Genomic DNA, 24,076 nt, shown 5'->3' with positions numbered 1-24,076 from the left:
GGCGTCGACACGCGCGGGGGGCGTCGACATGCGCGGGGGGCGTCGACATGCGCGGGGGGGGGCGTCGACATGCTCTCGGTCGACACGCGAGGGGGGGGGGGGAGCTGCACGAAGGGGAGGGCTGAAGGCTGCACTGGCTTTGACCCTGTATTTGGAAAGTTTCCAAAAACGGGTCTGCCAGTGTCAAAAAATCGGCACTTAAACGGTAATATACCGTTTAAGTGCTGCGGTGTGAAAGGGGTTTTATCTGGCAGACCCGTTTTTGGAAACGTTTCCAAATACAGGGTCAAAGCCAGTTATGCGGTCTGAAAGCAGCATAAGTGTCCATCTCCGTGCTTTGCTCCGCCCCTTTGGAAACCCCCTTCTGAAAATCCTGCGTTTGCCACTGGGGAGACATTAGTCACAGGAAGAGGAGCAACAGAACACGAGGACATGTACTGACACTAGGGGGAGGAAGATTCAGGGGAAATGCGAGGAAGAATTTTTTCACAGAAAGAGTAGTAGATAAGTGGAATAGCCTCCCAACAGAGGTGGTAGACGCAAATATAGTAGTACAATTTAAACATGCTTGGGATAAGCATATTGATATCCTTACAAAAAAATAAGGATCAAATATGGTTTGAGGTAACATGTTTAAAAAAAGGGGCAGACTAGATGGGCCAAGTGGTTCTTATCTGCCATCAAATTCTATGTTTCTATGTTAAACATATTAAAAACCAGGACTGAATCCCCAACACCAGATGGATTTCTATCTGTATAAGTCCCCCTTTCAAGCTGGAAATATTTTAATGCGTTGGACCCATACTATTCTCTCTGACTAAATGCGATCTGTGTCTAAGTGATGAACTGGCATTGATAAATCAATTGCCTGCAACTGTACTGATATAAATCATATGAAATTGATCAAACCTAGAGACTCATTTAACCCTTTTTCTCGTTTGGTGTATGTCTGGACTGCGGTCCCTGGGAAGGCACGGGAGCACGATACCCCCGAGGGGGGCGGGCAGCAGGAGTGCCGGAGCCTAGACGCTGTATATATATATATATATATATATATGTATATGTATATAATGTTAGGGGCCCCACTGCACTGCTTTGCCCGGGGGCCCCTAATGCTCTTAAGATGGCCCTGAGTATATATATATATATATATATATATATATATATATATATATATATATATATATATATATATATATATATATATATTGGTTAGCTTATATGTGGTCTGTCCACATAACAGTGAACAGCAAACTATGTATGTGTGCATTTGACACATGTGAATACCCTATTTTTTTTTTTTTTGCCTCACCTGACACTAACCTCACCGCACGTCACTGCTGCGAACGTTGTGTTGGGGATAGCGAATCAATGACAATACCCCATTTCTGGATCAGTTTGTCCACTGAGGCATTTGGAGAGATTAGCAGGGTGCGTTTGTCGAAGAGCAGGCGTGGGGTAGTCTGTCTTTCTATTTGCACATAGTTGGGGCAGTTCGGGCTGTCCAATGTATTAAAATAATCTTTTTTCGCCAGAGTGCAAATGATGGATAGGAATAACAGAAGGGCTGAATCCAATATTTAAAATGTATGCATAAGCATGCTAAAGGGTCTGGGGGATATGAAATGGCTAGTAATTTATTTAGGTAGGCCATTATTTTACACTAGAATCATTTATCTTGCTACAAAACCACATGCAGTGAAAAAAATTACGTAATGACTTCCATAGGAAAGGAGTGAATTAAACATCCAAGGCTGTGTGTACACAATGGAGCATGTGACTCGGAGCCAATAGGAAAGCAGGGGAGGGCAGAGTTAGCTGGGATAATAGGGACAGGGAAGGAGGAGTCTTACTCTTTTCCCTGTGGAATCTGATTTGAGGCCCGAGTGTAATTAGCTTTTGTGCTTAAAACAGCTTTTAGATCTGTACATTTGCATTAGGTATGAACTAGTTAAGGAATAGCACTTAAAATTACATACGGCAGATATGCATCAGCAGACACTGCATGGCTGAGCTACGGGGGAATTTATCATGCATTGCATAGCATGATCTTTACAGTGGGTTCAGCTACCCGTGCCCGCGGACTTACTGCCCTGCTGGGAAGGGAGTCCCGGCCGCAATGCTCCGTCCGCTCACCCGCATGCTTTCAGCAGGCGGGGGGGATTGGACGCCAGAGCAGCAGCGCTGCATCAACCGATGGCTTCCCTTACCGTATCCGCCACGTGGGTGCACAATCTTCCGATGCTCCATTGGCGGTTGCTCGCCTGCCATCGGTCGGCGGCGAAGAGGAGCAGAGCTGATGCAGGCGGCCCACAACAGGGACACTCCTTCTCAGCCAGCGGGGCAGATTCTCACCCTGATAGCTGCTCACGGAGGCACCAGAAGCACAGGAGGTAACGGAGCCAGTAAGGCTCTGATGCGGCTTCCGGCTGCTAGGCCGCGACCCGGGGCAGCGGAGGTAAGGAGGGGGTGTTTTTGTCAGCCAGGTGAAAAAGGATAAAAGCATTAAGAACAGAGCAGACCCAGAGGGGAAGTCCAGCGCGAAAAGGGGGAGACCAAGGAAGCCTAGAGAGAGGAGTCAGCGGACAGCCGCCGTCTGGGCCCATTACAGGTCCCCAGCAAGTTTAGCACATTTTACACTTCCTATCTCCATGGTAGGGGCCCTTGCACCGTATAGGGCGTCTGACGTCAGGGACACCATAAGAGCCTCTCATTCCTAGTCAGAAGAGGCAGAGGGCCATGTGCGCTACCAATATAGTCTCCAATGCCCCAATGCATTTGCCCTTACAAAACAAAAACCACTGCCTGCAGCGCATCATCAGCTCCGGGGCAGCTGCCTGCTTCTAGCCCGGGAGTGCAGCCGGGTTAAAGGCGGGTGTGGGGGAGGAAAACGGGGCAGCATCCAGAGGTCCACATGGGAAAAGATCAGCGAACTCCAGTTTACCTGCACTTAGCAGGGAAGCTAGGAGCTACGGGGCATCTAAGTAGACATGTAACAGCATCAGTTAGTCTTTAACCCCTTGAAGGGCCAAGATTAATACAATGCATAATACGATACATGGGGAAAATACCCCGCTAAAATGCCAGGGGTGGCATATTAAAATAAATTGGTGGAGTATATAACAACAACCAAGGGTGTGACAAGAGAGGTGTAAATAGGTCTACATGGCAAACATATTCTGCACATCTACCTTAAGGTAGCTATGCCCACACTGGTAATAATAAGACCACGCAGTTATATTAGCTATTACAAGGGGGGTTTTACTTCTCCATGGTCAGGGAAATGACACATAGCAGCCCCTGGAGGTGAACAACACCACAGTACAAGGAGAAGGCATTATTTAAAGCCATTGCTGAATTATACACCAGCAATCTCCCTCAATTTCACCTTAGGGGGTGCGCACATTACACTGTTACATTTTGCCTCAAAATAACTGCTTTGGGGCTCACCTACATTTGGATATAAGGCATTTTAAAAGATTCCTCTCAGATGTAGCAGTACACACCCACGCTTCTAGGTGCCATGTGCACAATCTCTCCGCATATGGAACGACACACGCCCCTTTTTGGATGGGGCATGACACGCCGCCTCAGGGGGCACGGTGCAAAATTCTACTACCAACTATCATCTCCCTGAAACTAGTTCTCAAAAGTAGCCTAGTTGTCCCAGAATACCAATCGCAAGAGGGTCACCGCTGGTTAGGATCCGGGGGCCACATAGATGTATATGCAGACAGGGGGCTCCAAGGTTAATAGCCCACCTACAAGACAGCTGGCCTTAGATTTATATACTTTTCCAATTATAAAACAGGAAAACATGCTGATACAGTAGGTGTTAAAGGGGTGGACAAGGTATGGCAGCTATTCAATGGCCCTGCTAGTAGCAGTGAGGTTTACCACTGCACCACCATACTGCACCATAGGCGAATCTAGGGGGTGGTCCGGGGGTGCACAGGACCACCCATTAGCCCATTTTGTAGCTGAGGGATGGGGCTTTCCAACGAGCCCAGGCCCGTGTCCCTAGCCCCCTGGGAACCAGAGATACGGCCAGGCAAACCTGGAACGTTTTCCCTATAGGATAACATGGGACCCGCTAATTCCAACCCCCACCCAGTTCAACGGCTGCCAGTTCCCCCTTCGGCATCACTGAAGCTCGAGGTTGATCTCAGTCGAACCCAAATCGCTGGGCCTTCAATCTGATACCAGGCTGGATCCATATGGGTTAATTGGTTCCAGGGATATTGAGGTTAAACCGTTTGTTTTTTTCATTTCTTAAATGTAATTTCATGACTGTTTATGTTCTTTGTGGGCAGATTTCTCTGGAACCAAACAGCCCAGTTTCACGGGACCAAAATCATTCGAAGCCAACTCAAAAGTTCTTCAATATGATACTGGTCTCATGTAAATGGGTCAGTTGGTTCCGAAGATATAGCTGGTTGGTTAAAGGGGGGTTGGGAGAGGGGAGTGGTTGTCTCTCCCCCTAACACCAGAAAATGCAGGGACTAGGCTGGTGTATAAGGGGTCAGCATGGGAATGTCCCTGCATGATCCTGGGACCATATTCCCGGGTAAATCCCTGCATTTTCTGTTGTGAAAGGGGTATTATTTCAAACAGCCGTGACCTGCAGTGCTCTGAATACAGCCGGGCAGCCTCCTGCTCTCTGCCCAGCTGTCAATGACTGTCACCCCTGCAGCTTCCGCTCCAATTCTTCTCCCCGCTTTCACCTCAGCCCCCCCCCCCCTTTAATCACGTGGTGCCGGCGCCCGGCATGTTTCCCCCCGACGTCATGCACAACAACAGCGCGCACAATATTTCAAATGTCCACTCGGCTAGAGGGGACACCAGGATGGGAGTGGGAGCGTGCTCTTTGCTGCGCTCTGCTCCTCTCCCCATAGAAGCAGCTGCACCGCTCTCCATCTCTCCCTGCAGCAGCAGCGAAGGCTTATATAAAAATTTGCAGTAAGTGGCACTTTTGGGGGCATTGCTTAAGGGATGCTACAAGTGGCGGTATGTGGGGGCATTAGGCATAATGTGTGGCTTAATGTGTAAGGGGCATTACGGTGTGCAGCATCATGTGTAAGCAGCATTATGTGTGCAGCATCATGTGTAAGGGGCATTATGTGTGCAGCATCATGTGTAATGGGTACTATGGTGCGCGGCATCATGTGTAATGGGTACTAAGGTGTGCGGTATCATGTGTAATGGGTACTATGGTGTGCGGCATCATGTGTAATGGGTACTATGGTGCCATCAAGCAAGAACCCCCTAGCAATGAGCACATAGGTAAGCAGCACTTACGTGGCAAATATGTAATGGGCATTCTGGTTTGTTATATAGTATGTAATGGGCATCATGATGTGTGGCACAATGTGTAATGGGCATCATGATGTGTGGCACAATGTGTAATTGGCATTACGGCGTGTGGCTTTATGTGTAATGGGTATTACGGAGTTTGCTAAAATGTGTAATGGGCATTACTGTGCATGGTCTAAAGTGTAATACCACACCCCTTTTTGTGATGCCACGCCTCCTCCTCATGAGGCCAGGCCCCCTTTTTGCCGTGCGGCTACGCCGCGCAAAGGTCCCCCTGCTATTATGTCTGGTGCTGGGCAGGGGCGGATTTAGGGATGAGGGCGCCCCTAGGCACAACAATAATGTTTACTAAGTAGGACAGTTTATAGGGGCAGTATCTGCATGTCCTATCCATTTACACTCTATTTAAGATGGAACATAGTACAGTACAGTGGATATTTTGCAGTTATTGGTACATTTTGGGCTGACAAAACTATCACAGGCATCCAAGTGCCGCCCCCAAACATGTGCCGCCCCTAGGCCGGTGCCTCACGTGCCTAATGGAAAATTCGGCTCTGGATCTGAGACCACCCATTACCATAATTCTAGATTCGCCTATGTACTGCACATATGCTGGCACATGGCCCACTAACAGCAATTTCCTTCTATAATTGCCACGTTTGCATATTGATTTATTTACAGTTTCTTATATGGCGCAACAGATGCCCCGCTGCAAGCTTACAATTTATAGATATTCTGTCATATTGCCCACTATCAGCAATCGCTTTCTATAATGGACATGTTTGCCCTTTGTGTTTTATGTCACTATAAGATCAGCCGCAATCCCTAGGTATACAGTAAAAGGTGTTGGCCTCAGGGATCACCATTCTCCACAAATTGGTCTGGAAGTTGCGTCCTAATAACGGCATGATAAATAGATTACATACTATGACGGTAGAAGCACAGGGCACCGCATAATGAGTTAATTAAGAGCAACAGCCTTGAAGGGTCAGATTAGCTATATTCTAGGTTAGAAGACATGCCATCTGCTTCTCAAATCTATAATTATTAAGAGCAATGGAAAAATGATGGCATGTTTTGCAGCAAAACACAGAAGTTATGTGCATGGACATAGTTAGTTTTCCGCTCAAATATTCACTATGGCTTCCCGACTATGTCGCAAGCAGCAACATAAGTAAAGCTAAAACCTCTAGCATTACGTTAATAACCAATAGTCCCAATTATAATATTCCACACTCATACTTGTACATTCATTGGGTGCGGACAACAAAATGAGTTTTAATGGGCATATGCGTCCAGATGGAAGGAAATATGGGATTTCAGATCCAGGGCAGGGAGCTAGGGGTAAAAGGTTCCCTGGAACGCACTCCGTAATATGGGAACAATATGAATCACCGCTAACACTTAGATAGTAGCAATTGCAGGAATGCATACATCGGATTATAGCATCCTTTTGCCTGTTATTCGCTAGCCATGGCGGAAAGATTGATCCCACCCCCGTGACCCCCCCTCCATGGGTCGCACTACTGTATATAGGCATTAACATAACCCCAGCATTAGGGAAGTGTGAGGGCAGTAGGACAGGGCCCAGTCACATGTCTCCACAGATGACAAATTGCTCGAGAAAACGTGGAAGGAATTGAAAATCGAATCCAAATCGAACAAGGAGGTTGATGAGGAGCGGACAGCCGAGGCAGAGCAAGCAGGTGACAGTCCTTCCAGTGGTAAGACAAGGTTTTTTGGTGTTCTTCCTTTTCTGCCCATGCTGGGTCTCACGCCAGCCACTCTTTATAGGAAGGGGCCGGGAGGAAGTAGCACGGCCAGGGCTCCCAAGCGCACAGCCAGCCAGGTATGCCAGTAGGCAGGCGAGCAAGCAAGGGCACAGCAATAAGTGCAGGAGGGTGGCATGGTCAGGGGCAGTCCAATGTGACTACACCGCAGATCCGCAAGCCTTGAAAGAGAGCCGCAGGCACGCCAGCCAATTACAGCTAGACATCATGGCCCTTTCTTTCGAAATGAAACAAAGCTTAATTTGGAAGCTCACAGATCAAGGGGGCCACGGCCATTGCTACAGGGCAACCTTCATAAGGGTTACAGCAGCTCTCAGTGGCGCAGTATTGCAACACCACTTACTTAACTACAGTAAAGGGAGTAAGTGGGGCTAAAAAGGGACATACTGCGGCCGAAACACTTCTCTAGAATAGCCGACAGGGAGAGCTGGGGCGCCTCTCCTTGTCTTGCACCATAGGGACCAGAAGGTCCCTATGGTGCAAGATAGGGAGATCAAAAACAGACCAGGGTCACCACTGACCAGGTTCTAATTCAGCTGGATGTTGCGTAGATGCCTTGAAGGGTTAGGCCTATCCCCAAGGCAATTCAGCACACACTTTCGCAGAATAGGGGCGGCTGCAACCACGGCAAGGGCAGGCCGTACGGCAGAAGAATATAGGGCCTTGGGCCGGCGGCGTTCCACTAATTACAAGAAGTACATCCGCCCGCATCTACTGCCATGAGGGCAGTGCGCCAGCCAGATTGCGCTAGCGCTTGGGTGGATGTTTGTATGTCATTTGTGCCCATCCTACTCGGGGATTAACTACGCTCTGTTGTTGGGCAGAGCGTCCGGAGTTTTCACGCTTTTTTACCTGAACTGACGGACTGAATTCTATAGTCAATAGTCCCTCAGCAGGTCCAGACGTTTTTCCTTCCCCCTTTGTGTCAGATATGGGCGTTCTATTGGTACTTTACCAAAATATATGCAACCAAAATTGGGCATCAAAATTTTTTTCTTTTCTTTAGTAGATCCTCCTAAAATACGCTAACATATCATAGCCTTACAAACCAGTGCACAATTCTTGCGCCCACCCATAAGGGGTCGGGAAGAGATAGTATCAGGGTATGGATGGCAGGTAACACCTTAGTCCAAAGGGAAGCGGTGTCAAGTGCTCTGTTGGCATCTAGCGCAGGATGGCAACCGCAGGCCCTGACCTTGAAGTGGTCAGTTGGCCATGGGCACAGCATGGAAGCTACGGGCCCCGACCTTGAGTGGTCTGATGCATACTAGCGCAGCAGGGATGCTGCGGGCTCTGACCTGTAAGTGGTCAGTTGGCCATGGGCACAGCATGGAAGCTGCGGGCCCCGACCTTGAGTGGTCTGATGCATACTCGCGCAGCAGGGAAGCTGCGGGCCCTGACCTAGAAGTGGTCAGTTGGCCATGGGCACAGCAGGGAAGCTGCAGGCCCGACCTCGAGTGGTCTGATGCACACTAGCGCAGCAGGGAAGCTGCGGGCCCTGACCTAGAAGTGGTCAGTTGGCCATGGGCACAGCAGGGAAGCTGCAGGCCCGACCTCGAGTGGTCTGATGCACACTAGCGCAGCAGGGAAGCTGTGGGCCCTGACCTTGAGTGGTCTGATGGCCATTAGCACGGCATAGAGACCGTGAGCCCTGACCTTGAGCGGTCTAAGGGCCATTGGCACAGCATGGGAACTGCAGGCCCTGACCTCGAGTGGTCTGATGGCCATTAGCACAGCATAGGAACTGCGGGCCCCGACCTTTAGTAGTCTGATGGCGATTAGCGCATCATGACTTGCCCGTATCGTAATTTGGACTTGCATCATGCCCCTGTTTGTGTTAGAGAGATTATTGGTAGGGCAAGGTGGCACGGTGGGTCTGGCTGCCTAAGGTGCAGTCGCCACACATGGGCAAATTAAGTTTTGTGGCCACCATCTGTTTCTTCCTGTTAGAATCCCCTATGTAAGGAAAGGGAGGCTTAGATTGGTGGAGGATCTATTCCTAGGAGCGTCCTTTTTGGTGCTCTAGTCTGGTGGCGGGGCGGGGGTGTCCTGGGACCAGGACCCCCACTTTGGCTGGAAAGAACGGCAGATTAATTGATTTAGGTCTTCATTAAGCGATGATTATACATCACATCGGTTGTTTTCGGTGCGCTCACCTTCATTGACTATAGGCCTGCGCTGGATCACCCGCTCGGGGACAGCGAGACCACCCGGACGGGTTGGCAGTCAATGGAGTAGGTGGAGCCATACCGCTTGTTTAGGGAATACGTCATTACATACATCAGTAGTGGGGTGGAGCTTAGATCACTAGCCGTTCTTTCTGGGCCACTATTTAATTAAGGAATTATAATACAAGCAATTAGCTTAAAGTGTTTTAACCCCTTCCCGACATTTGACGTATATATACGTCATGGCCGGGATGTACTTCCCGACACATGACGTATATATACGTCATGACTTTAAACTGTCACCGCGTCTAGGGACACGGTGACAGAGGGACGATGTCTGCTGTGCCTGACAGCAGACATGTCCCAGCATGCCCAGGGGGGGCGGCGATGCCTCCCCCCCGTCGGTGATCGCTGCAATTGGCTGTTTAATGTGAACAGCCAATTGCAGCGTTTTCCTGTGTTACCGGCGAATCAGACGCTCGGTAACACAGGGATTAATCACCACCGGGTGTGAGGGGGCGTGAGGGGGTCACCGTTGGTCACCGGTGATGACCACACCTCACCCCACCTGCCCCCAAGGCTGTGATTGGTCCGTCGGACCGACGGACCAATCACAGCCATGGCGCGTGATTTAAACTAACGGTGACTGCGCTGCAGACGCCATTCCGGTCTGGAATTGCATGCAGAGCGGTCACCGTGCCAATCTGTCGTGATATACTGACCTGATCCTTGCCTGATACTTACCTGATCACCGCTGGTAGCATGCTGCCAGCAGCTGGATGCTTCCTGGATCTTGTGACTTCCTGTGTGCTGCTGCTGCAGTGTCATAGAGTGATAGATAGTGAGAGATAGTAAGAGATAGTGACAGAGAGTGATAGAGAGTGCTATAATTTGTGTCTGCTGCCCCCCCTTTTGTGCTGATCAGTATATCTGTGCTGATCAGCAACTTTTTGGGGGTGCAGGGTTTTTTTTTTTTTTATATATATACCTGTCAGTTGCACCAAAGGTTGTGCTGCCTGTGCAACTGACTGCTGCACCCCCTGCTGCCCCCCCTTTTGTGCTGATCAGTATAAATTAACTGATCAGCAACTTTTTGGGGGTGCAGGTTTTTTTTTTATATATACCCTGTCAGGTTGCACCCACAGTTGTGTGCCTGCTGCCCCTCACTGCTAATCAGTGTTGCATCACTGCATCACTGATCTGCAGTTTTTTTTTTTTGGAAGAGTGCAGTGGGGTTCTGTTTTTACACCCACGTTGCGTTTGTGGGTGCCCTGTGGCCGCTGAGCGCTGATCAGTGACGTACATCACTGAACAGCATTTTTGGCACAGGGTTGATATAATTTTTTTTCTGCAGTTTTTTTAAATTGTTTTTTTTTTGGAGAGTGCTGTGGTTTATTTTTTTTAAATTGTTTTTACACCCACATTGCTTTTGTGGGTGTCCTGTGGCCGCTGAGCGCTGATCAGTGACATACATCACTGAACAGAATTTTCGGCACAGGGTTGATCTATTTTTTATTTTTTTTGGATCAAATTCCTGTTGCCTTTAAGCGCTGTTCAGTGACGGACGTTACTGACCAACATCTGTGCTCAATTTTTGGCGCAGGACCTTTTTTTTTTTTTTTTTTTTTTACCCCTTCAAGGTTGTACCAAAAGCTGCCTTGAAGTTGCTGAGTGACGTACATCACAGATCAGCATTTTTGCCACAGGGTTGATCTAATTTTTTTTTTTTTTTATTGGGATCAAATTCCTGTATAAAGTATTTTTTTTTTCTGCACTACATACACACTACACACTACATACCCCCCGTGTTGAAATAAAGTTTGTACCCCCCCTACATTATACACGTGTTGAAACATTACACTTACAGAAACACAAAAATAAAAATGGCATCCCAAATGTCATCCCAAATGTCATCCCAGTCATCCAGAAGAATGTATTCAGCGGAGGAGGCATATGCCATGCTTGCCTCTGACACAGCCAGTGATGCAAGCGGGGAATTTGAAGGATTCGTCTTAACCTCATCTTCCTCCTCTAGTGATGAGGGACCCCCTCAAAGACGCCCCCGTAGAGCAGCTGAGACCCCCCCCCAAATGATTGATCCCGTATGGACCCCACCACCAGACAATTTTGAGCCCCAGGTTCCTGAGTTTTTGGCCACCCCAGGAATCCAATTTGATTCAACAGGCTCCAGAGAAATTGACTTTTTCAAATTATTTTTCTCTGATGATTTTATAAATTTAATGGTGGACCAAAGTAATTTATATGCCCAGCAGTTTATTGCTCAAAACCCCACGTCATCATTTGCTAGGTGGACCCCTGTAGATGCAGTAGAGATGATGATGTTTTGGGGTCTGGTGTTACATATGGGCATAGTAAAAAAGCCAGAAATTAGGCAATATTGGAGTACAGATGTTCTGTACAGCACCCCACTTTACCGTATGGCCATGCCTCGGACTCGTTTTGAGACAATCCTTAAATTTTTACATTACACCGATAATGCACAGTGCCCAACCAGAGATGATCCCACCTTTGACCGGCTATTCAAAGTCAGGCCGGTCATTGATCATTTCAGTGCCAAATTTGCAGAGATGTACATCCCTGAAAAATTTATTTGTATCGACGAGTCCCTTATACATTTTAAAGGAAGGGTTAAATTCCGCCAGTACCTTCCCAGTAAGAGGGCAAGGTATGGCATAAAAATGTATAAACTGTGTGAAAGCACCTCAGGGTACACCCACAGGTTTAGGGTATATGAAGGGAAGGATTCAAGAATTGAACCGCCAGAATGCCCCCCCTCCCTCGTAGGTGTTAGTGGAAAAATTGTCTGGGATTTAGTGCACCCCTTCCTGGATAAAGGTTATCACCTCTATGTGGATAACTTTTACACTAGCATCCCCCTGTTTAAGGCCCTTGGTTCAAGAGGTACAGCAGCTTGCGGTACTGTGCGCAAGAACCAAAGAGGCCTCCCAAAAACGCACATTGCCCAAGTACTGAGAAGGGGTGAAAGCAGGGGAATATGCACCGAAAATATGTTGTTGGTCAAATATAAGGACAAGAGGGATGTCCTTATACTGACAACAATTCATGGAGACAGTACCACCTCCGTCCCTGTACGAGGTACCAGTACCCACACCTCAAAACCTAATTGTATCCTAGATTACAATAAGTACATGGGCGGAGTGGATCTTTCAGATCAGGTACTGAAGCCGTACAGTGCCCTGCGGAAAACAAAAATCTGGTACAAGAAGCTGGCCGTGTATATCATCCAGATGGCACTGTATAACGCTTACGTGCTATTCCGTTCTACCAGCCAGAGGGGGACATTTATGCACTTTCAAGAGGAAGTCATAAAGGGCCTAATATTTGGGAACCAGCAGGCAGAGGGCCCCAGTACTTCTAGTACTGGCCCCCGTATTGTACCAGGGCAGCATTTTCCTAACGAAATCCCCTCCACTGCAAAAAAGGGCAGGACACAAAAAAGGTGCAAAGTTTGCTTTAAAAAGGGAATAAGAAAGGATACTATTTTCCACTGTGAAACTTGCCCCGACAAACCCGGCCTATGTATAAAGGAGTGGTTTAAAATATACCACACATCTATGGATTATTAGGTTCATCATTTCACCGTGCTTCGGGGGTCTTGCTAATGCCACATAGCACCCACCATTCATTCCACCAGAATCTGAGCTGCAAAATCCAAAAATCACTCCTTCCCTTCTGAGTCCTGCCATGCACCCAACTGGTATTTTTTGGTCACATATGAGGCATTGCCATACTCGGGAGAAATTGGGGCACAGATTTTGGGGTGCTTTTTCTCCTTCATACCTTATGAAAATGAAAAATTTTGAGCCAGAACTGCATTTTTGTGTAAAAAAATGTAATTTTTCATTTTCACAGCCCAGTTGTATCAAAATTGGTGAAACCCCTGGGGGTTTGAAATGTACACTATACCCCTAGATGAATTCCCTGAGGGGTGTAGTTTGCAAAATGGGGTCACTTGTGGGGGGGTTCCACTGTATTGGTGCTTTGGGGGTCTTGCTAATGCGACATAGCACCCACCAACATTCCACCAGAACCTGTGCTGCAAAATCCAAATATCACTCCTTCCCTTCTGAGTCCTGCCATTTTTTGGTCACACATGAGGCATTGCCGTACTCGGGAGAAATTGGGACACAGATTTTGGGGTGCTTTGTCTCCTTCATTCCTTGTGAAAATGAAAAATTTTGAGCCAGAACTGCATTTTTGTGTAAAAAATTAAATTTTTCATTTTCACTGCCCAGTTGTACCACAATTGGTGAAACCCCTGGGGGTTTGAAATGTACACTATACCCCTAGATGAATTCCCTGAGGGGTGTAGTTTGCAAAATGGGGTCACTTGTGGGGGGGTTCCACTGTATTGGTGCTTCGGGGGTCTTGCTAATGCGACATAGCACCCACCAACATTCCACCAGAATCTGTGCTGCAAAATCCAAATATCACTCCTTCCCTTCTGAGTCCTGCCATGCACCCAAATGGTATTTTTTGGTCACATGTGAGGCATTTCCGTACTCGGGAGAAATTGGGGCACAGATTTTGGGGTGCTTTGTCTCCTTCATTCCTTGTGAAAATGAAAAATTTTGAGCCAGAACTGCATTTTTGTGTAAAAAATTTAATTTTTCATTTTCACTGCCCAGTTGTACCACAATTGGTAAAACCCCTGGGGGTTTGAAATGTACACTATACCCCTAGTTGAATTCCCTGAGGGGTGTAGTTTGCAAAATGGGGTCACTTGTGGGGGGGTTCCACTGTATTGGTGCTTCGGGGGTCTTGCTAATGCGACATAGCACCCACCAACATTCCACCAGAATCTGTGCTGCAAAATCCAAATATCACTCCTTCCCTTCTGAGTCCTGCCATGCACCCAAATGGTATTTTTTGGTCACATGTGAGGCATTGCCGTACTCGGGAGAAATTGGTGCCCAGATTTTGGGGTGCTTTGTCTCCTTCATTCCTTGTGAAAATGAAAAATTTTGAGCCAGAACTGCATTTTTGTGTAAAAAATTTAATTTTTCATTTTCACTGCCCAGTTGTACCACAATTGGTGAAACCCCTGGGGGTTTGAAATGTACACTATACCCCTAGTTGAATTCCATGAGGGGTGTAGTTTGCAAAATGGGGTCACTTGTGGGGGGGTTCCACTGTATTGGTGCTTCGGGGGTCTTGCTAATGCGACATAGCACCCACCAACATTCCACCAGAATCTGTGCTGCAAAATCCAAATATCACTCCTTCCCTTCTGAGTCCTGCCATGCACCCAAATGGTATATTTTGGTCACATGTGAGGCATTGCCGTACTCGGGAGAAATTGGGGCACAGATTTTGGGGTGCTTTGTCCCCTTCATTCCTTGTGAAAATGAAAAATTTTGAGCCAGAACTGCATTTTTGTGTAAAAAATTTAATTTTTCATTTTCACTGCCCAGTTGTACCACAATTGGTGAAACCCCTGGGGGTTTGAAATGTACACTATACCCCTAGTTGAATTCCCTGAGGGGTGTAGTTTGCAAAATGGGGTCACTTGTGGGGGGGGTTCCACTGTATTGGTGCTTCGGGGGTCTTGCTAATGCGACATAGCACCCACCAACATTCCACCAGAATCTGTGCTGCAAAATCCAAATATCACTCCTTCCCTTCTGAGTCCTGCCATGCACCCAAATGGTATTTTTTGGTCACATGTGAGGCATTGCCGTACTCGGGAGAAATTGGGGCACAGATTTTTGGGTGCTTTGTCTCCTTCATTCCTTGTGAAAATGAAAAATTTTGAGCCAGAACTGCATTTTTGTGTGAAAAATTTAATTTTTCATTTTCACTGCCCAGTTTTACCACAATTGGTGAAACCCCTGGGGGTTTGAAATGTACACTATACCCCTAGTTGAATTCCCTGAGGGGTGTAGTTTGCAAAATGGGGTCACTTGTGGGGGGGTTCCACTGTATTGGTGCTTCGGGGGTCTTGCTAATGCGACATAGCACCCACCAACATTCCACCAGAATCTGTGCTGCAAAATCCAAATATCACTCCTTCCCTTCTGAGTCCTGCCATGCACCCAAATGGTATTTTTTGGTCACATGTGAGGCATTGCCGTACTCGGGAGAATTTGGGGCACAGATTTTGGGGTGCTTTGTCTCCTTCATTCCTTGTGAAAATGAAAAATTTTGAGCCAGAACTGCATTTTTGTGTAAAAAATTTAATTTTTCATTTTCACTGCCCAGTTGTACCACAATTGGTGAAACCCCTGGGGGTTTGAAATGTACACTATACCCCTAGTTGAATTCCCTGAGGGGTGTAGTTTGCAAAATGGGGTCACTTGTGGGGGGGTTCCACTGTATTGGTGCTTCGGGGGTCTTGCTAATGCGACATAGCACCCACCAACATTCCACCAGAATCTGTGCTGCAAAATCCAAATATCACTCCTTCCCTTCTGAGTCCAGCCATGCACCCAAATGGTATTTTTTGGTCACATGTGAGGCATTGCCGTACTCGGGAGAAATTGGGGCACAGATTTTGGGGTGCTTTGTCTCCTTCATTCCTTGTGAAAATGAAAAATTTTGAGCCAGAACTGCATTTTTGTGTAAAAAATTTAATTTTTCATTTTCACTGCCCAGTTGTACCACAATTGGTGAAACCCCTGGGGGTTTGAAATGTACACTATACCCCTAGTTGAATTCCCTGAGGGGTGTAGTTTGCAAAATGGGGTCACTTGTGGGGGGGTTCCACTGTATTTGTGCTTCAGGGGTCTTGCTAATGCGACATAGCACCCACCAACATTCCACCAGAATCTGTGCTGCAAAATCCAAATATCACTCCTTCCCTTCTGAGTCCTGCCATGCACCCAAATGTTATTTTTTGGTCACATGTGAGGCATTGCCGTACTCGGGAGAAATTGGGGCACAGATTTTGGGGTGCTTTGTCTCCTTCATTCCTTGGGAAAATGAAAAATTTTGAGCCAGAACTGCATTTTTGTGTAAAAAATGTAATTTTTCATTTTCACTGCCCAGTTGTACCACAATTGGTGAAACCCCTGGGGGTTTGAAATGTACACTATACCCCTAGATGAATTCCCTGAGGGGTGTAGTTTGCAAAATGGGGTCACTTGTGGGGGGGTTCCTAACTTTTAGCATCTTATGGTGCCTAGAAACCTACATGGTGCCTAAAAAATAATCTCATAAAAAGGAGGCTCCAAAATCAAGTAGGTGCTCCTTCTATTTTGAAGCCTGTGGTTTGGTCAACGTGCACACTAGGGCCACATATAGGATATTTATGAAAACAAAAGAATTGGGGGAATCAATTTTTAGTCACATTTCTCTAGTAAAATCTACTGTGTTCCTTAGAAAAATGTATTAAAATTGAAAATCTGCAAAAAAAATGAAATTTTGAAATTTCACCTACACTTTGTTTTAATTCCTGTGAAACACCTAAAGGGTTAACAAACTTCCAAAATGCTGTTTTGAATACTGTGAGGGGTGCAGTTTTTGAAATGGCATCATTTATGGGGGTGTCTCACATACAAGTCCCTCAAAGTCACATCAGAACTGAACTGGTCCCTAAAAAAAACAGTGTTTGAGATTTTCTTGAAAATTTGAGAATTTGCTATTCATATTTTAAGCCTCCTAGTGTCCAAAAAAATTAAAAGGAGGTTGAAATAATGATGGAAACATAAAGTAGACATATGGTCTATGTTAGTTATTAACTATTTTGAGTGGTATGATTATTTGTCTCACAAGCAGAAAATTTAACATTTTGAAAATTGCTAAATTTTCTATTTTTTTACGACATTTTGGTATTTTTCACAAAAAAACACAGACTGTATCGACCAAAGTTTACCACTAACTTGAAGTACAATGTGTCACGAGAAAACATTCTCAAAATCACTGGGATAAGTAAAAGCAAAAAAAAGTTATCCCCACTTAAGTGATACATGTCAGATTTGAAAAAAAGGGCTCTGTCAGGAAGGCAAAAACAGGCTGCGGCGGGAAGGGGTTAAATAAATTCAGCTAACAATTTCTGCCAAACCCAAGTCTCCGAGTCGTTATTTCAGGTTTATATAAGTAAGTGTTGAAATGTGAAAATGTATACATGCACAAGGTCACACATCAGATGCTAGGATGTTTAAACTTGGCGCTCTTCATCCCACACTTCGGACAGTGGCTTCAAGTGACATATGCTTGCTATGGGCAGGGGCAATATAAAGCCTGAGGGTGGTTTTAAAATGACTGTACAAAAAGAGGAAAAAGAAAATCAGTTTTAACTAGGATGCACTCCTCATCCACGTTGTCCCTTGGGACATAAAAGAAATTTTTTAGTTTAATGTTCTTTATTGAAAAAGCAATTAAGGTTAAAAGACCATCATTTATTTCAGTAGGTCAATTGTATTAATTGTCCATGACTTAGTATAGTAGGTCCCTGTATAAGGGATACTGATGGCGAAATATAAAAACAAAGTAATGAATATAGAGTAGAAAAGAAAATAAGAAGATTAAAATCTGTAAACTGTAGCTTTAATCAGGGTTTATTCTGATACTTCTCAGATGAGTATCAGTGATATTGTACCAGTAGATGCTTGAATGATCAGTGGTATAAAGCTGCTGAATGTGTTATATTGTTTCTGCTCGCAAACATTAATTGTTGCTGAAATGGCTATTTAAATGTTGCAATATTTCAGTCTTAAATCATGGGTACTGTTGCCATCAAGAGAAAGCACTTATTTAATACTAAAGGTGGTCACTGCTGTATATTCATGGGTATTGATCAGTCCAGGTATAAATTAGGACAATACTGTCTCATCTCCCGTCCTGTGTTAAGCGGCTACAGAAGTTGGCCACAATTGATATGTGCCAGCTTAATCTGTGTATGTAATTACCGCTATGATGGGTGATGTTCCCACTGTAATTGGCATACAGGTACCCGCTGCTGCTTTTTAACCAGCGTTCCCACTATACATGCAGGGTATGTGCCAAAAGCCTCTAGATGTATTTAAATATAGTGAAACTTGGCAATCTCAATAGTGCTAGTATAGCTGCTTCTTAATGTCTGGAAACAGTATAGGTTTTGTTAATTCGGGTGCATTAGTGTGCACTTATTCCATAGATCGTGAATTGCACACAGTATGTACTTTTGGAATTGACTGGTATAAAGTAGGATAATTAGCTTCATACAAAAGCATCGAGTGTTTACTTAGTCCCAGTATTTATCCAGACAATCTTATCTCTTATCCCGTTAGAAGTATTGTGGCTTTACAGACATAAGCTATTGTATATATGTATCAGCTTACTCTGTGTATATAGTCGCCACTAAAGCGGGTAAGGTTCTTGCTGCTCTTAACAGGGGGACCTCTGCTATTGGTATTTCAGACAGTCTTACCACTGTTCATGCAGCATGTGTGCATAGGGCCATTGGATGTATTTATTTTTAATGCAGATTTAAAACATTAATTATGCTGGTATGGCTCGTTTTAAATACTACAATCCGATGGCTTTATTTCACATATATTATGGTACATATACTGTTAATTGGGGTGCCCCAGTGTGCACCTTCGCAGTGGATTTTATAAATCCTAGACACACATTGCAGCAAAGAGATACGGCGGGTAGGTAGCGGGTTTATTACATAGATGTCACAATCCGGGGATTCTCCCGTTGTGATAGCCGTGCGTATCGGCGTATGTAGCCAGTTGGCAGCCGGAGATCTATGATGATTCTCCGTTACACGCTGCACCTACACAGGCTGGGGATATATTCCCTTCAATGCCCTGCGTGTGCTCGCGTGTTGGTCACGCTTGCCAGTGGCTGGTGCTTTTTCTATTTCCCCGCTATCTCCCACAGCAACTAATCAAAATACAATTTACATGCAGATACTGGTTAACAAACAAGCATACAGTTTACAGCGATTTGCCAATGCGCATTTCGCTCTCTTTAAGCTTTATCAAGGCTTAATCTAAGTGTCCAGCGCGCCCATGATTCGCTATATTTAAAGGGTAAGTCCCAGATAGGGAGTGGTTAACTGGAACCAATCCCATTCCCCAGTTTGGGATTTCAAAAATCAATATGCACTGTAATAGGTTAATTAGTTAACCCTTGCTCCGATGTGAGCTGTGGTGCTATTCAATCATTCAATTAACAGACCAATTTAGTCCATTGAAATTAAAGATGTGACAATTTTATGTTCTGAATAAATGCAAATATTGTCTTGCATGATGATTCTTCATTAATTTTTATGATGTGCATGGGCACCAATAAGATTTTATGTAGGGGCGCTTGTTGTTAAGAGGATACGGAGACATATGTTATGTTACCTTTTATGCCTGCTGACTCAAATATTGTTACTTTCACTTAAGCTCATATAATTGCGGATGCCTGTCCATCTGTAATACTGAGTGTGTTGTAAAAACTATATATAGTATACGGTTTATGTACCTACAAGGAGTACTTTTGTGTATTAAGTCAACTTGGAGGTAGTTATGCGCAAAAATAGCTAATCTAATATTGAAATTGGTACAATAAATTGGTGCAATAAATTGGTGCAAACAAATGTGTCAAACCAAAAAATTGTGTAAACAAATAATGAAAACGTGAGTGAAAGAATGTGTAGAACCAAAATGATTGCTATGTCAAAGAATCAGAATGTGTTATAGCTGCTCTTTATTGCAGTTCCGTGCCAGATAAAAATAGTGACCTGAGTATCTGAATTGGATTGAACGGTGGTATTGTGTCATGTGTATCTACTGATACATGCGGGGGAATGAAGTGCCCCGAAATAGAATGGGGGCTTCATGTGTTGGGGTGTCCTGTGTTGATATAGTATCTCCTATTTATGAGACCAAATCGAGGTGTTGTGATTAACAATCGTGTATGGTGTTTAATGCAGATAGTGTGAAATTAAAAATTGTATAAATATAATAAAGTAAAATAAAATCAAATTTATTAGAGAATATAACAGTGGATATTCGTGATATCTGTGAGAAGTGATCTAAACAGAGATGATTTGTTAATTCAATTCCTGCTGGATGGATGGTATTGGTAATCTCTGTTATGGGGTAAATTTAAGACCTCATGTGTCATTATGCTGGCCAGGTTTTATTTATAAATGCAGTACATATTATTAGGTGACAAGTTAATATAATAGTACATATAATATAATAGCATAAAAGGTTATTATGTCTTGTTCTTGTTTCTGTTGCCTCTAATTCTCTGTATCAGCGTAAAAAAGTGAAAATTGCCAGTTTGAAAACACTAGCTGTGGAGCATGGCAGATTTAGAGGAAGGCTGAATATATGATCTCTTCATTGAGACCATGGGGTTTCAGACTGTTCATGAGGAATATATGTTTTGATTCTTTCTTAAGAAGTTCCTCTGTTATATTGCCACCTCTAATGCCCAGAGTCACTTTCTCCAGACTCATTGCTTTTAGGCCCTTAGGGTTACTTGAGTGGTGTCTCAAGAAATGTCTAGCTACACTTGTGATCTTCTTCATTTTGTCTAGATCTTTTTGTGCATTTTTGATGTTGTTCACATGCTCTAGGATTCTTTTTTTCCATGGTCTTTTTGTCATCCCTATATATTGTAAGTTACAGGGACATGTGAGACAGTAGACGATCCCCTCTGAATCACAATTGATGAAGTCTCTTATTTTGGTGCTCTTCCCATACCTATTGGTGAATTCTTTGCTGTTTATCACAAATTCACAGGCCTTGCATTTGCCACACTTGTAGCAGCCTATCACATTAGGTGGTTTCTTCCGTTTGCGTACAAAGTGACTTTGTGTCAATTTGTTCCTGAGGTTGGGTGATTTTCTCCAACTGGTTGGAATATGTTCACCAATAGTCGCCCTGAGGTCCTCATCCATTGTCAGGATGTGTTGGTGTTTAGACATGATCTTATTGATGTTTTTCCAGTCTGTACAGTACGTACTAATGAACCTGGGGGCTGATTCCTCCTTTTTCTTGGTTTTTGGTACAAGTAGTGTTGTTCTGGATGTTTTCTTTGCTGCATGGTATGCGTCTCTCAGGAGTTTCTTACTGTATCCACGCAGGAGTAATCTCTGTCTTAGTTCTTTTGCCCTTATTTCAAATGTATCGTCCTCAGAGCAGTTTCGTCGTAGGCGGATGTATTCTCCTTTGGGTATTCCTTTCAGAGTGGCAGGAAAGTGAGAGCTGGTCTCATGAAGGATACTGTTAGTTGCAGTTTCTTTGCGAAAAATATCAGTTGTTAATACATTGTCTGCTGTTTTTCTGATTTTAAGGTCCAGGAATGCAATTTCAGTGTTGCTGATACATGATGTGAGTCTGAGATTCAGTGGGTTGTTGTTAAGTTTCTCCATCATCTCATTGAAAAGATCTGTGCTCCCCTCCCATATTATCAGGATGTCATCGATAAATCGGTACCACCCTATAATACAGTCCGTGAATCTCTCATTTTCATTATTGAAGACCCATTCTTTCTCCCACCAGCCTAGATATAAATTGGCATACGTCGGAGCACAGGTACTACCCATGGCGGTCCCACGGACCTGCAGGTAGTACCTGTCATCGAACGTGAAGAAATTGTGTGTCAGAACAAATTCCAACATCTCTAATATGAAGTCATCTATCTCTTCATATTTTCTCATTTTCAGAAAGTATTGTGTTGCTTCTATACCTCTTTGATGATTAATACTGGTATAGAGCGATTCGACATCGCAGGTACATAGCAAGGTGTTCTCCAGTACATGTATATCTTCCAATTTTCTGAGGATGTCCATGGAATCTCTGACATATGAAGGTAATTCCACTACAAATCTCCTTAGGTAGTGGTCCACAAAGGTACTGGCTTTTTCGGTGAGGTTGGAAATGCCCGATATGATCGGCCTTCCTGATGGGTTCGTTTTATTTTTATGTATCTTGGGTAGCATGTAATAGGTGGATGTCTTGGGATTGGTCACCTCCAGGTAATCTGTCTCTGTTTTAGAGATGATGCCTCTCTCTGATGCGCGTTTAATGATCTTTTCATATTGTTTTAAGAAGTTTGCACTTGGATTGAAGATCAATCTTTTATAAGTTGTTGTATCAGACAGTTGCCGATTTGCTTCCTTTATGTACATTTCTTTGTCCCAGAGGACAATATTACCACCCTTGTCTGAGGGTTTGAAAACTGTGTCCTCCCAGTTTTGCATGTCCTTGAGGGCTGTTTGTTCTTCTTTCGTGATGTTATGGCATGCGTTATGACAACGTGGATGAGGAGTGCATCCTAGTTAAAACTGATTTTCTTTTTCCTCTTTTTGTACAGTCCTAATTATAAATCAGTTTGAGAGCACCCACAAATAAAGAGAAACTATATATATAAAAAGTTTCCTCTTTCGAGAATAATTCTCCATCCACAGGGATATACTCCCAAATACACTACTTGGTGCGGGTCATACTGTCTGTGTGTGGTTTTAAAATGAACCTTCTGCAAATAAGCAGATTGAAGACATTTCATTGTGAGTATAAAATGTTGAAAGAGGTCGTTGGGGTGTGAAATATCTGGAATGTCTAGAGACCAGGCCTGTATCATTGGGGAGGAGATCGATGAGATAAGGATATTATATATATATATATATATATATATATATATATATATATATATATATATATATGAAAACTGTGTAACCACCAGGATACAAATAGGGCAGCACTCCTTTTCAAATGAAGAAATTTATCTGTTTTATTGGAATACTAGCCACCAGCGTGACAACAGTCAATTAACAGCGTTTTCTGTCAGTCTGGAGGAAGGCAAGTTGTGCCGAAACGAATTCGTCGACTGCTAACACTGCCACACAGCTGTCTACAGCCTACATATGGATGGGTGAATATATTGAGTGTCCCACTATTCCAGAAAACGCTGTTAATTGACTGTTGTCACGCTGGTGGCTAGTATTCCAATAAAACAGATAAATTTCTTCATTTGAAAAGGAGTGCTGCCCTATTTGTATCCTGGTGGTTACACAGTTTTCCTACAAAGCACCCATACCATAGATTTCCAGTTAAGTGTGCGAGTTGCATATGTTTTTGTATATATATATATATATATACACTGTGTGATGGCCGGCACTCCCAATTTGTAGGCCCAATATGTGCTGACCTGGTGCCTTCCAGGGTGGACCCTCCGGTCCTGTTATAGGATGTAAGAATCAGGCGGCACTCTTGGATTCAATAAGCGTGCAGAAGTGCTATTTATTCTCCAACATGTTTCGGGCGTGCTGCCCGTCCTCAGGGATCAATAACAAAGTGACAGTGCAAAACATATATACTCTCAATCAAAGCAAAAACCCTCCCCCCTGTGCTGTGCGGTTGTCCGCCCACCTTACCTGCGTCTTCCATCATCTATCCCCGCTTCCGCTTGCTCACAGCGTGTGCCGCTCGATCCGGCGCCATTAGGGAAGCTGTCACTCTGCCTAGCTTCCAGACACTCCCCTTGACGTCATCGGGCGTCTCACTACGCTGCGGGCCAGCTGAGAAGCCAGGCCTCGTTCTGAAATCGGCAGTGGGGCTTGTTGCCATAGCACCTGAGGGAACAAACATAAACAAAACAGAGATATTAATAAAAGCATGCGTAAATGTGATCAAACAGTGTTATAAGAGGCTGTGGTCAGCCAATTAAGAGGCAATGACATCGCCATACAAGTGATAAAAATACTAGTTAATAAAAAAGATAAAAAAGGTTAAAAGATTGCAGCATGGCATATTACACAGTGGTGTTTTGTGGGCTGAGTGCTTTGCAGCATATCCTTGCTAAATGCTAATAAGCATGGTTCTACTTATT

The 24,076-nt window shown here is 44.6% G+C and overlaps 1 long non-coding RNA gene across 1 annotated transcript in view; it reads right to left on the bottom strand.

Annotated features, from left to right (window-relative positions):
- Positions 1 to 24,076, bottom strand: part of LOC146021355 (uncharacterized) — a 57,438-nt gene that overhangs the window by 3,357 nt on the left and 30,005 nt on the right. The window contains exon 2 of the long non-coding RNA XR_014450880.1: positions 23,622 to 23,819. This is a non-coding gene — a long non-coding RNA (uncharacterized LOC146021355). The remainder of the gene's footprint in view (positions 1 to 23,621; positions 23,820 to 24,076) is intronic.

The sequence above is a fragment of the Crinia signifera genome, chromosome 7 (genome assembly GCF_055691185.1).
Source record: "Crinia signifera chromosome 7, ASM5569118v1, whole genome shotgun sequence".
In the NCBI taxonomy this organism is placed as follows: domain Eukaryota; kingdom Metazoa; phylum Chordata; class Amphibia; order Anura; family Myobatrachidae; genus Crinia; species Crinia signifera.
The sequence above is the reverse complement of the archived record's forward strand: the minus strand, read 5'-3'. Positions and strand labels throughout refer to the sequence as shown.